The following is a 15,078-nucleotide window of genomic DNA, read 5'->3' on the forward strand; positions in this document are numbered from 1 at the left end:
GTTCTTCCTAAAGTGTAGTTTCTTTAGAAATAGGATTTCCCTATGTTTTAACCCACCAGAACTCTTAAGCACTTTTTCCAATCAATCCCTGCAGAGATCCATTGCTTGTGTGCATCCTCCATAGATCAATAGGATCTATGATCTTGAGAAACATTCACTGGCTGAGGGCCTGACCTCTCTGTTTTGCCGAGTCTGGTCCAAATCCACATCATCTGTGGAAGAAAGCACAGGGAAAGTTAGATTGCAGGTCAAATGAAATTATTCAGACGTGGGGCATCTCCAGCATACCACAGAAAAGGGCGGCTCTCTGGGACTTATTAGTATTGACCTGACACTCCAAGGCAACAGGTGGAAATTGCACCTGCAGTCCTAATTTGTGGTACGTCCTGCCAAAGGTCTCCCTGTGGTCAAGGGAGAGAAAGGCAGTTGACAGGCCTGTTCTTTGGAAATGTTGCACCAGGTCCCAGGTGAAGTAGATACTGTCATCAATGGACTGGTCATGGGCCATGTAGGACTGGTTGAGAGGGATCATGACGGGCCAGCAGAGTTACCTGGTGGGTAGGCTTAACTCAGGTGAGGTGTACGTCACTCCCAATTGCTTGCCTGTCTTCTGAGTTGCATTCACTCTCGTGTGCCTTCCGGCAGGGGTGAACATAGTGTCTGCTGGTTGGTATACTTTAGGCATTCTGTGACTGAGAGGCTGAAGTACATCAAAGATCCCGCTTCTGTCTCCCAATGACCGCATGGGGTTCCTCCGGGTGCTCCAGTTTCCTCCCACAGTCCAAAGATGTACCTGTTGGTAAGTGAATTGGTCATTATAAATTGTCCTGTGATTAGGCTAGGGTTAAGACAGGGGTCGCTGGGTGGCACAGATCGAAGGGCTGGAAGGTCCTATTCTGGGCTGTTTCTCAATAAATTAAAACACCAAGAGAAACATATTCTTTAATTTTTTTTTACTGTTGTTCATTTTTCTTATTTGTTGTTTAAAATTTATTTTAAAATAAGTGGCAAAAAGGGGATGAGGTTAAGCACAGAGTAAATTTCCCTTTGAACTAAAAGCAACAGAATTGTGTTAGCTTTAAAGCACTTTGGGATATTCTAAGGTTGTGTAAGGTACTACTAAAATGCAGATCTTTTTATGAATGGTTAGAGATCCTTCTTCAGACTAATAGCTTCCATCTCCCTTGTTTAAAACGCTTTTGCTACAAGTCACTGAAGCTGCTAAAACACTGGATATAGATAACTAGAATAATAACGTTCATTTTGAAATTAAGCTGGTTTATAACTACTGCTTTTGGGAATGTGTTCATTTAAAAAGCAGAGCATTAAAAATTACTGCAACATAGTTCTCAAAAGAATGTGATCCACAAGATCAAATTATTGTAGCTTTTCTTTTTTGATATTTATAGCATAAACACGGACACAATGCAACAATGACTTATTTCCTGATATCAAAACCTCCATACTGTTGCCAAAAAAAAATCTTCAGAGCCTAAAGTCCTTTTCTCTTTGTGTTACTAAAAGATAAAGAATTTGTCTTGTAAAACGAATCTCCCCAAAGGCCTGTATTTCACTACGGTCTCAAAACACAGAGAGGAGACAATGCCAACTGACTGTGATGTTGGCCCAGCACAATCAAACACTTCCTCCTGCCCACATTAGCATGGCAGAAACATTCTCCGCTCACTTCCTGCAGCTTTCGTGTGGCAGTTACATGCAGGGAGTGGCTTTCCCATGAACTAACACTTTTTGAGCAAAACAAGATATAAAAACCTTTGATTTGCAAATGAAACATTGAGAGAAGAGAATGGAAGCAGATTGTTTAGATTTAAGCACTTGATATAATAAATAGAACATTAGAGCTTAATGAATGGAGCCAAGTTTTAGCAGGGAATGAGACAGCATTTGGGTAAAATAAGTGATTGAGAGAGACAGGAATGACAGCAGAGTGATTTTTTTCATTGCCTAGACCCCAGCAGCCATTTATCAGTCCTGTACATTCAACAACTAAAAGATTCTTAAAACATACTTGAAAATGTAAAACTTTCTCACTGACTCATGGGAATCCCTAGACCATGACCTTGGAAAATGAAGAAGGGTCAATTCAGATGACGTTGAGAATTCAGAGCAGAAGAGCAACACCTCCCAATGTACCCAGCAGTTTAACAAAGTCTGCAGATACTGCTTTAGCCTCATCAGCCTCTTCCGAACCTATATACTTTGTATGGAATTAAGTCATCCTAATCACAAAGGACTGTTGGAAAGGAGAGGACCTATAATGTAGTCTCTTAATCTGTCTATATGATTGAAATTTTATAAAGTGGAGGCTGCTTACGGTTGTCAGAGATTTACTTTTGGATGCAGTTTACCACTTTTTTGTTTAACTACAGCATTTGCTAGGAGATGTATTGAACAGCTATAGGCTGATAAGTGTCTGTTCATTAACTAAGGGAACCTAGTGATGAAAAGCAACTTATATCCCATATGCTTACATTGTGCAAAAATAGCCATAGGGCTGTATATATGTTTGGTGGATTTGGATATTGTTTTGTAGTTTCAAACTGGGTAAATAACCTGCTAATTTGCTTTGAAAAACAAGAGAAAATCTGCAGATGCTGGAGGAACTCAGTGGGCCGGGCAGCATCTATGAAAAAAAGTACAGTCGACGTTTCGGGCCGAGAGCCTTCATCAGGACTGGGAAAAACGATGAGGAGTCAGAGTAAGAAAGTGGGAGGAGGGAGGGAAGGACCACAAGGTGATAGGTGAAACTGGGAGGGGGGAGGAACGGGAGAAGTAAAGAGGTAGGAAGTTGATTGGTGAAAGAGATACAGGGCTGGAGAAGCGGGGTCTGATAGGAGAGGACAGAAGGCCATGGAAGAAAGAAAAGGGGGGAAGAGCAGCAGAGGGAGGCGATAGGCAGGTAGGGAGATAAGGTGAGAGAGGGAATGGGGAATGGTGAAGGAGGAGGGGCATTACCAGAGGTTCAAGAAATCGATGATCATGCCATCAGGTTGAGGGCTACCCAGGCTGAATATACGGTGATGCTCCTCCAACATGAGTGTGGCCTCATTGCGACAGTAGAGGAGGCCATGAACTAACATGTCGGAATGGGAAGTGGAATTAAAATGGGTGGCCACTGGGAGATCTTGCCTTTTCTGGCGGACGGAGCATAGGTGCTCACTGAAGCGGTACTTCAGTCTGCGTCAGGTCTCACAAGAGGCCACACCGGGAGCACTGGATACAGTAGATGACCCCAACAGACTCACAGGTGAAGTGTCACCTCAATGCTGCCTTTGACCACTTCTCTTCTACTTCACGCACGTCTGCCCCTCAACCCATTCTCCCGCCCACCCCACCAGGGATAGAGTTCCTCTTCTCTTCACCTACCACCCCACCAGCCTCCGCATCCAGCATGTAATTCTCCGTAACTTTTGGCAACTCCAACGGGAACCAAACCACCAGGCACGTCTTTCCCTCCCCCTACTTTCTGCTTTCCGCAGGGATTGCTCCCTACACGACTCCCTTAACAATTTGACCCTCTCCCTCCTGGCACTTATCCTTGCAAGTGGAACAAGTGCCACACCTGCCCCTGCGCCTCCTCCCTCACTACCATTCAAGGCCCCAAATATTTCTTCCAGGTGAGGTGACACTTCACCTGTGAGTCTGTTGGGGTTATCTACTGTATCTGGTGCTCCTGGTGTGGCCTGCTATATATCAGTGAGACCCGACACAGACCGGAAGACCACTTCATTGAGCACCTACGTTCCGCCCGCCAGAAAAAGCAGGTTCTCCCAGTGGCCACCCATTTTAATTTCACTTCTCATTCCGATACCGATATGTCAGTCCATAGCCTCCTTACTGTCCTAATGTGGTCACTCTCAGGTTGGCGGAGCAACATCTTATATTCCGCATGGGTAGCCTCCAACCCGATGGCATAAATGTTGATTTCACGAACTTCCGGTAATGCTCCAACCCCACCTCACCTTCACCATTTCCCTCTCCCACCTTATCTTCATGCCTGTCTATCACCGCTCTCTGGAGCTTTTCACTCTTTTCTTCTTTCCATGGCCTTCTGTTTCCCATCTCTCCAGCCTGTATTTCTTTCATCAATCAACTTCCCAGCTCCTTACTTCACCCTTCTGCCCACCCCCCCACCTCAGTTTCACCTATCACCTTTTGGTTCTTTCTCCCCTCCCCCCACTTTCTTATTCTGACTTCTCATCTTTTTTTCCCAGTCCTGATGAAGGGTTTTGGCCCGAAACGTCAACTGCACTCTTTTCCATAGGTGCATCCTGGCCTGCTGAGTTCCCCCAGCATTTTGCGTGTAATTTGTTTTGAAGCCCTTTTTTTTGAGGTGTACTGCTTGGCTTATACCTTCAAGTAATATTAACATGGAACATAAAACAGCACAGCACGAGAACAGGCCCTTTGGCTCATGATGCCAACTGAAACCAATCCCGACTGCCTGCACACCCCTTGGTCTCTGATGCTCCAGAGAAAACAACCCAAGATATTTGTTTCCCTTATATCTCTTACCCTCTAATTAAGGAAGAATCCTGGTAAACTTCTTCTGCAAAGCTTCTTTATCTTTCCTGTAACGGGGCAAACAGAACTGTGTGCAGTATTCCAAGTGCGGCCTAACCAAGTGTTTATACAACTGCATCATGACTACCTGACTCTTAAATTCTCTGCCCCAACCAATAAAGGCAAGCATGCTGTATACCTTCTTTACCACCCTTTCTATTTTTGTGGCCACTTTCAGCAGACTTGGATCCTCTGTACATCAATACTATTAAAGGTCCTTGCCATTAACGAGATACTTTCCCCTAATATTTAACCACCGACACACTAGCTTGGTAACTTGGTTTATTGTTGTCACGTGTACAGAAGTACAGTGAAAACTCGCATATCGTTCATACATATCATTTATTAGAACTATGCATTTTGGTAGTACAAGGTAAAATAATGTGCAGAATAAGTTTACAGAAAATTTACTGTGCGGGTTGACAATAGGATGCAGTGTCATCACAAGGTAGATTTTTAGATCAAGAATCCATCTTATTGTCCTCGGGAATTCTTCGATAATCTTATAGTGGTGGAATAGAAGCAGTCCTTGAGTCTAGTGGTACATGCTTCCAGGCCTTTGTATCTTCTGCCCGATGGGAGTGTGAAGAAGAGAGAATGTATTGGGTGGGGGTCTCTGATTATGCTGGGTACTTTACCGAGACAGTGAGATATATCAACAGAGACCATGGGAGTGGGGGGGGGGGCGTGGGGGGAGCTAGTTTCTGTGATGTGCTGAGCTGTGTCCACAACTCTCTGCAGTTTCTTTTGGTCAAGCTGTGATGTGTCCGTATAGCATGCTTTCTATGGTGCTTCGATAAAAAATCCTGAGAGTCAAAGGAAACGCGTCAAATTTCGTTGGCCTCCTGAGGAAATAAAGATTCTGGTGTCTTGGCCATGGCGTCAACACGGTTGAACCAGCACAGTCCTCTCAGTTCTCTTGACCTCGGCACTGTTAATGTAAAGGAGCACATGCACCATCCCCCTTCCTGAAGTCAATGGCCATCTCTTTTGCTTTGCTGACCTCGAGGGAAAATGTCTTGTCATGACAGTGAGCATCCACTTTGGGCCTAAAAAGAATAGATCAGAATATTTGTAACCGATGATTAATTAGAAGCAAGAGTGTGAAGAAAATTTAGGGGCTCATTTAAGAAGATTATTAATGTGTCTTGGGCAGGTAAAGAAAATATCAGTTGATATGGAATGTGGTACAATGTGGTATTAGTTATGTTACAATAAATCAAATTTCCATGTAAACCGCATTGGGAACATTATACTTTAGGATGCAGTGCAGTGTATTTGAAGCCTGGACTCCAAGGGTTAAATTATAGGAGGAGATTACACAAACCAGGAGTGTGCTTCCTGGCATTTAGAAGATTACAGGGTGACTTGATTGAAATTTACCAGATATTAAATGGTAGGTAGAAAGAAGCTGTTTTTTTTTGTTGTTAGAGTACAGCATGTAAAACTGGGCCAGGAGACTGGAAGTAGGGTTCTTCTTGACAAATGGCAGTTCTTGTTGGATCATTAGTTGATGTTTTAAAGATTATTTCTGAGATTGATAGCTTTTGTTAAAGATGGAAAATGCTGGTGCTGTGGAGTCAGGTATGAGATAATAATGATTTTCATTGAATGTTGGAACAGGCTTGAAGAACTAAATAGTCAACTCCTCCAACTATGTTCTTGGACTATGATGTATAACTATGAAACAAAATTGGAAATGCTGTTATCAACATTCTGAGAAGATTGGAGAATACATGCAATAGATCTTGTAACATAACAAATGTCAAGATTATGTGTTTGGCAGTGTTTTACAATTAATTGCTACAAAGGATATTTAAAACCAGATTGTTGCTTAAAAATATTCAATAAACTGTCAGACATGATTCTCACTGTAAATATGCACTTCACGTGTAAATGATCAAATATCTATTCAGTGACAGAAAAACTAATTACTCACTGAAGTTTTCATATAAAAAGAATATGCACACATTGTTGACAGTACGAATAAATCATAAGACCATTAGACGTAGGAGCAGAATAATACCATTCAACCTATCGAGTCTGCTCCACCGTTGCAACATGGCTGATCCCGGATCCCAGAGCTGCCTTCTTGCCATATTCCTTGATGCCTTGAGCGATCAGGAAACGATCAACTTTGACCTTAAATATACCCTTAAATCCTTCCCAGTGTATATCAGGAGACATAATAACAGATAGTGTGTGCATTATGTTTAGTATTTAATGGCCTAGATTGAAGTGACTCAACATTGGAACCTTGAAATTATAAGGACGAGAAGATTCAGAAGAATTTTACGTCATTATTTTCATCATGCTATGTTTTCCTAGCACGTTTGGGCTGCTCCGCAATTCTTGCTATTCTTCTCCCCTTTAAAATAAAAGGCAGTCACTGTAATTCTTGATCATTTCTGGTTTTCATGCTGTTATTGCTTGAGGTGGAATGTAATTACACCAGGGATCTCTCAGCAGAGAAATTGGCTGTAATTATGAAATTGGAAAAGGGTGTCTATAGTTTAAAGTAAACTATAACTGGCAAACATAATTGGCACTTAACAACAAAATGCATAGAGTGCTCTTTGGCATTATTTGCAGCTTCTTCCATGAATAATTATTTTTGGTGCCATAAGGGACTTGGACGGCGTCGTATTTCCAGCTTTCCCAGAAGAGATAAATAAATGTGGATCCATGTCTTCTTGTTCATTAGAAGTTTCCAGTTTTTGCTTTCTACCCTTCACTTTCGTGTTCATTGAGTTAGGAGGCAGTGGCTTGTGTGGAGTTTTATCTGAGGCAAACGGCAGGACATAGTGTTGAACTGAATGTAATTCTGTGTCAGGATTACGTAATTACCAAAGCAGGGCAGGATGAAAGTGCATAGTCGTTTTCCCAGGTTTGGGGAATCAAGAACTAAAGAACATATGTTTAAGGAGAAGGGAGACTGAAACATCGCGACAGCAGGCAGTGTATGTTCCTGTCAAGAAAAGGTCTCTGCGTTCGGGCAGTCCCTCTCTCTCTCTCTCTCTCTCTCTCTCTCTCTCTCTCTCAATGGTGAGTGAGACTCCGTTGATCCTCAAGTCAGGGAACTCGGACGAGCGACGGAACAGATTGTAACACTGAAACAGCAAGCTGTTGGCCTCCCCTCTCACTGTTGCAGGAGCGATAGTTCTCTCTCCCTCGCCGTTGAGAGAGAGAGAGAGCCGGTCTGAATAGTCAAAGTGTTTGGACGGACAGTAGTTTTTGTTGGACTCGAGATCGTGGTCTCTGGGGGCTTTGCTATTGCTTGCATGGTGGGTGGTGGTGGGGGGGGCTGATGCTTTTGCTGAAGCAAATGGTGTGGTTGATTCTTTTGCTATTGCTCGTGCGTGGGGGGGAGGGGGGGCTTCAGGGTTTTGACATTTTCTGTCATTCATTCTTGGCATTTTTTTCCGGCTTCGTGGATGTCTGTGAAGAGTAAAAATTTCAGGTTGTATATTGTGTGTGTTCTCTGATATTAAGTTGAAGAAGAGAGGGGCAACTTTTTTACCCACAGAGTAGTCAGTATTTGGAATGAGTTGCCAGAGGTTAGTTGAGGCAGGTACGTTAACAACATATAGAAGTTATTTGAGCAGGTAGGAAAGCTGTAGAGGGATATGGACCAAACACGGGCTAATGAAGCTAACTGAAATGAAAATTTTGGTCAGCGTGGACCAGTTTGAAGAGTCCGTTTCCATGCTTTCTGAGGTGAATGTCAGTGACTAAGTTAACATTCGTTGTTCACCTGCTTCCTGAACTGATCACATCTCAGAGGGTGGTTAACAGTCAATTACATTTGGCGCATATAGGCTAGACTGAGTAAAGATGGCATATTTCTGTCACTAAAAGACATTGGTAGCTAGATGCAATTTTGTAACTATTTCAGTAGTTTCACGATCGCTCCTTATTCCAAATGAGCACAGCTACTTGAATTCAAATTGCCCAGCTGCTGTGACACGATATAAACTGCCTCTGGATCAATAATTCCAGCATCTACATTACTATCTAGTAAGGTACCTCGCTACTGATGAGTTATTTAACACTTTGAATTCCAATATTCAAGGCAGGCATTAGACAGAGGTGGAAAATAAGCATTTCCCTTAATTTCCTTAAAACTGATAGTTCTTAGGTTAATTTCAAAGGTGAAAGAATGATGCAGCTTCTGATGAAAGGTCTCAGCCCAAAGCATCGTCTGTTTATTCCTTGCCATAGGTGCTGCCTGACCTGCTGAGTTCCTCCAGCATTTTGTGTGTATTGCTCTGGATTTCCAGCATCTGTGCGAATGATGCAGCTGGTTAACACTAACAGGGTCTCTATATAAAAGGAGGAGACACTCCCTCAAAACTCTTGCCTTTCCAAATCGGCACGATATTGAAAACCAAATAACTGCAGGTACTGGAGTCAAAACAGGAAATCCTGGGCAACTCAGCAGGTCAGGCTGCATCTGTGAGAAGAGAAACAATGTCAATGTTTTAGATTGGATATCTTTTGTCAGAACTGAATAGGAGACAAAAGAAGCTCAGAAAGCTGCAGGGAGGGTGGAGGGGAAATATCTCTGATGGGGTGTGAAGCTACACTGACCACGGGGATAAACTTTAATCAAGTTTACCTGGTCATTGAGCAAATGGAAGCAGATAGAGAGTGAAATTAAATGAATGATTATTTCATTTGATTTCACTCTCAAAAAACGTGGGACTTGCAAAGTGCAGGTGAACATGGTGGCTGGTTGAGCTGGGCCTAACTTGCATTCCCAGAGAGTAGTAAACTGATCTAATATTACATGACTGGTTAATTGATGCGGACTGAGAAACCAAGTCCCCAGAAGTTGTACAGGTTCGATATACTGGTCCAGAAGGCTGCAGTGAGCCCAGATGGAAAAAGAGGTATGGTTCTCAGGTTTGTGTTAAGCCTCACTGTGACAGCACAGGAGGCCTCAGAACATTAGGTGGGAGAGGGAGTGGGGTGGAAATTAAAGTGGCAAGCAACGGGAAGCTCAGGGTTACCCCTGTGACTGAACGCAGGTGTTCTGGAAAGCAATCATCCTAGCAACACACATCAAGGTTGCTGGTGAACACAGCAGGCCAGGCAGCATCTCTAGGAAGAGGTACAGTTGATGTTTCGGGCCAGGACCCTTCGTCAGGACTAACTGAAGGAAAAGCTGGTAAGAGATTTGAAAGTGGGAGGGGGAGGAGGAGGGATGGAGCCAAGAGCTGGACCGATGATTGGCAAAAGGGATATGAGAGGATCATGAGACAGGAGGCCCAGGGAGAAGGAAAGGGGGGAGGGGGGGGAAAACCCAGAGGATGGGCAACGGGTATAGTCAGCGGGACAGAGGGAGAAAAAGGAGAGAGAGAGAGAAAGAATGTGTGTATATAAATAAATAATGGATGGGGTACGAGGGGGAGGTGGGGCATTAGTGGAAGTTAGAGAAGTCAATGTTCATGCCATCAGGTTGGAGGCTACCCAGACAGAATATAAGGTGCTGTTCCTCCAACCTGAGTGTGGCTTCATCTTTACAGTAGAGGAGGCCGTGGATAGACATATCAGACTGGGAATGGGATGTGGAATTAAAATGTATGGCCACTGGGAGATCCTGCTTTCTCTGGCGGACAGAGCGTAGGTGTTCAGCAAAACGATCTCCTAGTCTGTGTCGCGTCTCGCCAATATATAGAAGGCCACATCAGGAGCACCGGACGCAGTATATCACCCCAGCCGACTCACAGGTGAAGCAATCATCCTATCTGTCTTTGGTTTCTCCACTATAATGGAGGCCATATTGTGAACACTGAACGCAGTCTGGTGGGTTGGAGGCAGTAGCTCATTGTTTCACTTGGAAAGCGGTCAAAACTTGATTCTTCTGTCTGTACCAATTAACCAGTCACATAATATTCACTTAGTTTATTCCCGCTCTCTCTCCCAGGGAGTGGAAGCCAGACACACCTAACCAGCTAGCATTTCCTCCTGCCACCACGCTTTTGCAAGTCCCACAACCTTTAGTTAATGTTTTCACTCTCTATCTGCTCCTACTCACTCAGTGGCCAGATAACCTTGTATGAGTGTTTCTCCAGCTGCTTTGGCAAGGGAAAGAGCCATAGGAATAAGAAAAGTCAGGAAAGGAATGGTCTGCATGAAATGCTGGAAGAGGGGGAAAGGGGAATATGTGTCTCATAGTGGAATTTTCTCTGAAGGTCGCAGAAAGGGCAGCAGAGTAGTGTGGTGGTTTGCACAACACTTTATAGTACATTTGACCCGAGTTTAATTCCCGCCACTGCCTGTAAGGAGTTTGTACATTCTCCCCGTGACCACATGGGTTTCCTCCGGGTGCTCGGTTTTCCTCCCACAGTCCAAAGATATACCAGTTGGTAGGTTAATTAATCATTGTAAACTGTCCCACAATTAGGCTGGGATTAAGTCAGGGGATTGCTGGGGAGTGTTGCTCAAAGGACAAGAAAGGCCTCTTCTACGCTGCACCTCAGTAAATTAATACGTTATAGAGAATGATCTGTTGACTGGAGTGGAAGGTGAGGGCTGTGGGAACGCTATCCTTGTGCAGTACTGCAGGAGAGGGGGTGAGGACAGGAGTACAGGTAAAGGATGAGTTGAAGTCAAGGATTTTGTTGGCAATGACAAAAGAGAAGCCGCATCTCGGGGAAAAAAAGGTGTTTCAGAGGCAGCAGTCTGGATTATCTCATCAACGGAGGAAACATGACGGAGGTTCACAATAGACGCTCACAAGATTGATCCGGAAACATGACAAGTGTTGGATGTTTAAATGAATGAGGAAGATCTCATTGAAGCTTATTGACCATTAAATGCCTAGATAGAGTGGATGTGGAGAGGATGTTTCCAAAAGTAGGGGAGTCTAGGACCAGAGGGCACAGCCTCAGAATACAAAGACGTCCCTTTAGAGCAGAGAGGAGGAGGAATTTCTTGGCTTCATTTCCAAAGATGCTGCCTGACCCACTGAGTTTCTCCAACCTTTTGCGTGTGCTGCTCTGGATTTCCAGCATCCGCAGAATCTGTTATGTTTATGAGGAATTTCTTTATCCAGGGGGTGGAGAATCTGTGGAATTCATTGCCACATTTGGCTGTTAGAGCCAAGTTATTGGGAATACTTAAAGTGGAGGCTGATGGGTACTTGATTAGTAAGGGCGTCAAAGGTAACAGGAAGAAGATTGGAGAATGGGGTTGATAGGGAAGAGAAATCAGACATGATTGAATGGCAGAGTAAACCTGATTGGCTGTATGGCCTAATTCTGCTCCGGTGTTTTATGGTCGTACGGTGAAATGGAACAAGGGGAATGGAACAGAGTGCTTAAAGGAGTCATGGTGGGACAAAGAGCATTTGAGGTAGCTACGGGAGTCAGTATGCTTGTAATAGATGTTAGTAGCAACGTTTTCAGTTGCTCTACTGAGTATTAGCAGTCTTCAGCAAACGTTTATGGATCTTATGCTGCTCAGTAATGAGTTTAACAAGGGTCTGTGACTCATGGAGGAAGGAAGCTGGTTCACATTCCCTGGGACTTAAAATTGAGATCATGTGGCCTATTAATTAAAGTCGCTTGCAATTATTAGAGTCATTCCTTGTGCAGGTACATTAAAAACAAATTAAGGTAAAATGTTAGTTTTTTTAGCCACCAGGAGGTTTGGTTTGTTTATTGCAGTTTTTTTTAGTTATTGCATATTATTCATGCTGCACCATCGCTTGCTAATTACTTCTGGAATGCATTTAAAAATGACAGTGAGGCAGTAAGGCTCTATTAATCTGTGAAAGTGAGTTTCTTCACTGGCCCCTGGCTGCATCGCCCTGGGCTTGTCCCAGTGTTTTCCTGCAGGAGATTCTTTAGAAAGGGAGGAAGATATGGAATAACGTCCCAATGGTGAATTTACACTGTACATCACCAGTCTAACCTCAGCAGAACAATCCGGACCAATATGCACACACATACAGAATATGTACCTTGCAAACATACACGTAGTGGCCACTTTATTAGGTACACCTACTCATTACTGCATATATCTAATCAGCCAGTCGTGTGGCGGCAACTCAATGCATAAAAGCATGCAGACATGTTCAAGAGGTTCTGTTGTTGTTCAGACCAAACATCAGAATGGAGAAGAACTGTGATCTAAGTGACTGACCATGGAATGTTTGTGGGTGGTTTGAATATTCAATTAACTGCTGACTTCCTGAGATTTTCACACACAGCAGCCTCTAAAGTTTACAGAGATTGGTGCAAAAAAGACAAAAAAAAAATCCAGCGAGTGACAGTTCTGTGGGCGAAAACACCTTGTTAGTGAGAGAGGTCAGAGGAGAATGGCCAGACTGATTCACGCTGACAGGAAGGTGACAGCAACTCAGATAACCACATGTTCCAAGAGTGGTGTGCGGAAGAGCTTCTCTGAATGCACAGCAACTTGAATCTTGACGTGGATGGACTACAACAGCAGAAGACCATGAACATACACTCATTAACCACTTCATTAGTTACAGGTGGTACCTAATAAAATGGCCTCTGTGTATATTATGTACCTGTTACAAGCAATGATTATCTCATTGAAAGCACTGTTTTCATTGGCTCCAGTATGCACATTACGAAATATAAGTCCCTTCTTACAGTTTACACATAGGCTGTTAAATTATTTAATTGCTGTAATCTCATTACTTTTTTAATCAATAAAACTTTTATCAGCTGATTAATCATTTCTGGCCAAAAGGGTTGACTTTCCTGGAGTATCTTAGGACACTGACTCCATTAGCGTTCTTTCTTTAGGGAAAAGGTGATGTAATTCTGATAGGATGACGAGGGAATCCGAGAACAGGCATTATGTTGCAATATTTTGTGACATCATTCTCATTGTCTTATTCAAGATTAGTTGACATAATTCATTTATTTTTGCCTAAGACCTTTAAGATTTATATATTACTTCGATGACTCATTGAGTTAAATTTCAATTGGAAAGGTGGGCAAAGAATGCTTTTTAGGGGATCATTTGATGGTTCTGAAATCAACAAATCTTCTGCAGTTCAGTGTATTTCCTTTCACAGTCCACGCAGAGCTTTGGCTCAGTAACAGCCCTCTTGCCTTCAAGTGATACAGTTATAGATTCGAAGTCCACCCTAGAGACTTGGATAGGCAGATTGAATTTGGTAATCAGGGGGTGAAATATTGACCAAGGTGCCATCTTTTGGATGGTATATATACAGAATGATAGTGTACTGTTAGATTAATTATCAGTAGTTTTCGATCTGGAGACATCATTTCAAATCCCATCATGGTAAAGAATTTAAATTTAGTTAATTAGGTAAATGGAATTTGGCAATGATAGCCACAAAACTTAACACGTCACCATAAAGTCCCAGAGTTAACACAATGAATGGCACCTATAGACAACTTGCAGTGGCTCATCATGGTTAAAGATTAACTTTATTTAATCAAAGCATCAAAACATACAGTGAAATGCATTGTTTTTTGGTCAAATACCAGCACAGTCTGAGGAGGTGTTGGGGGCAGCTTACAAGTGTCACCATGCTTAAAGCGCTAACAGAGCATGCCTACAACTTAGTAACCCTTGCTTAGCCATCACAATCATCTTCAACCCACATGGACATACAAATTTCTTACAGACTGGGTGCGAAATGAATACCACTATGCTACCATGTCGCCCTCAAATCTTCCTCAGCTCTTGAACCTACAGCTTCTGCCGCCCAGGAAAAGGGCAGCAGGCATGTGGGAACACCAAACCCCTTTCCAAATGACACACCATCCTGACTTAGAAATAGATTGCCATTCCTGTAATGTCTTGTGCTAACACTGCATTTGGCTTCCTTACTAAACTTAACTGCAAGTTGCCTTTTGGATGTCTGGCACTACAACTGGCAAGTCCCTTGTTGAAGCAGAAAGAGGGAAAATAACTTTTTTGGAACAATGTGGGAATATTTTCTTCCTACCTAATTTGCAATTTTAGACTGAGGAAAAAAATTGCAGGCTGTCTGGACCAGCCCAGTTGAGTCTTTACCCAATAAGAGTGCTAGTCTTTGCTTGGTATCAATAATAGAGAGACATCTGGAGAAATATATGGAACATGTGTTTTTCCAATTTATCCACCCAAGGTGGTTCTTGGAAAGTTTTGTTGTTCATTCATGGGAGATGAAATGACCGATGATAGCATTCATTGAATATTTATTGAGAAAATTATTGTAGTGGGTCAAACTCCTGAATGGAGAAAGTGCAACTTGGGAGGGAGTTCTACAGTATGAATATTGAAGGTACATTCACTTCACACACTGTTCTCTGCACATTGCCCATGTGTCTTAACTGCCCCTTGTCTGGCATGACAGGATAGAGGAAAATTTATTTAAACTTTTTAGAGTTTAAGAAGTCTCAGCTTTGATCAGTATTGACACTTACTGGTCTGAGTGTTGGTTACACCCTGCTGATCTGAAGCCTTGGTCCTCAAAGGGTTCTGCGTAGTTGGGGGTGA

At 43.0% G+C, this 15,078-nt stretch overlaps 1 protein-coding gene across 5 annotated transcripts in view; it reads left to right on the forward strand.

The window, feature by feature from the left end:
• LOC134360282 (BAH and coiled-coil domain-containing protein 1-like) overlaps positions 1-15,078 on the forward strand; it is a 451,521-nt gene that overhangs the window by 172,813 nt on the left and 263,630 nt on the right. The gene's annotated exons all lie outside the window — the stretch shown is intronic.

This window comes from Mobula hypostoma, chromosome 22, assembly GCF_963921235.1.
Source record: "Mobula hypostoma chromosome 22, sMobHyp1.1, whole genome shotgun sequence".
Lineage (NCBI taxonomy): Eukaryota > Metazoa > Chordata > Chondrichthyes > Myliobatiformes > Myliobatidae > Mobula > Mobula hypostoma.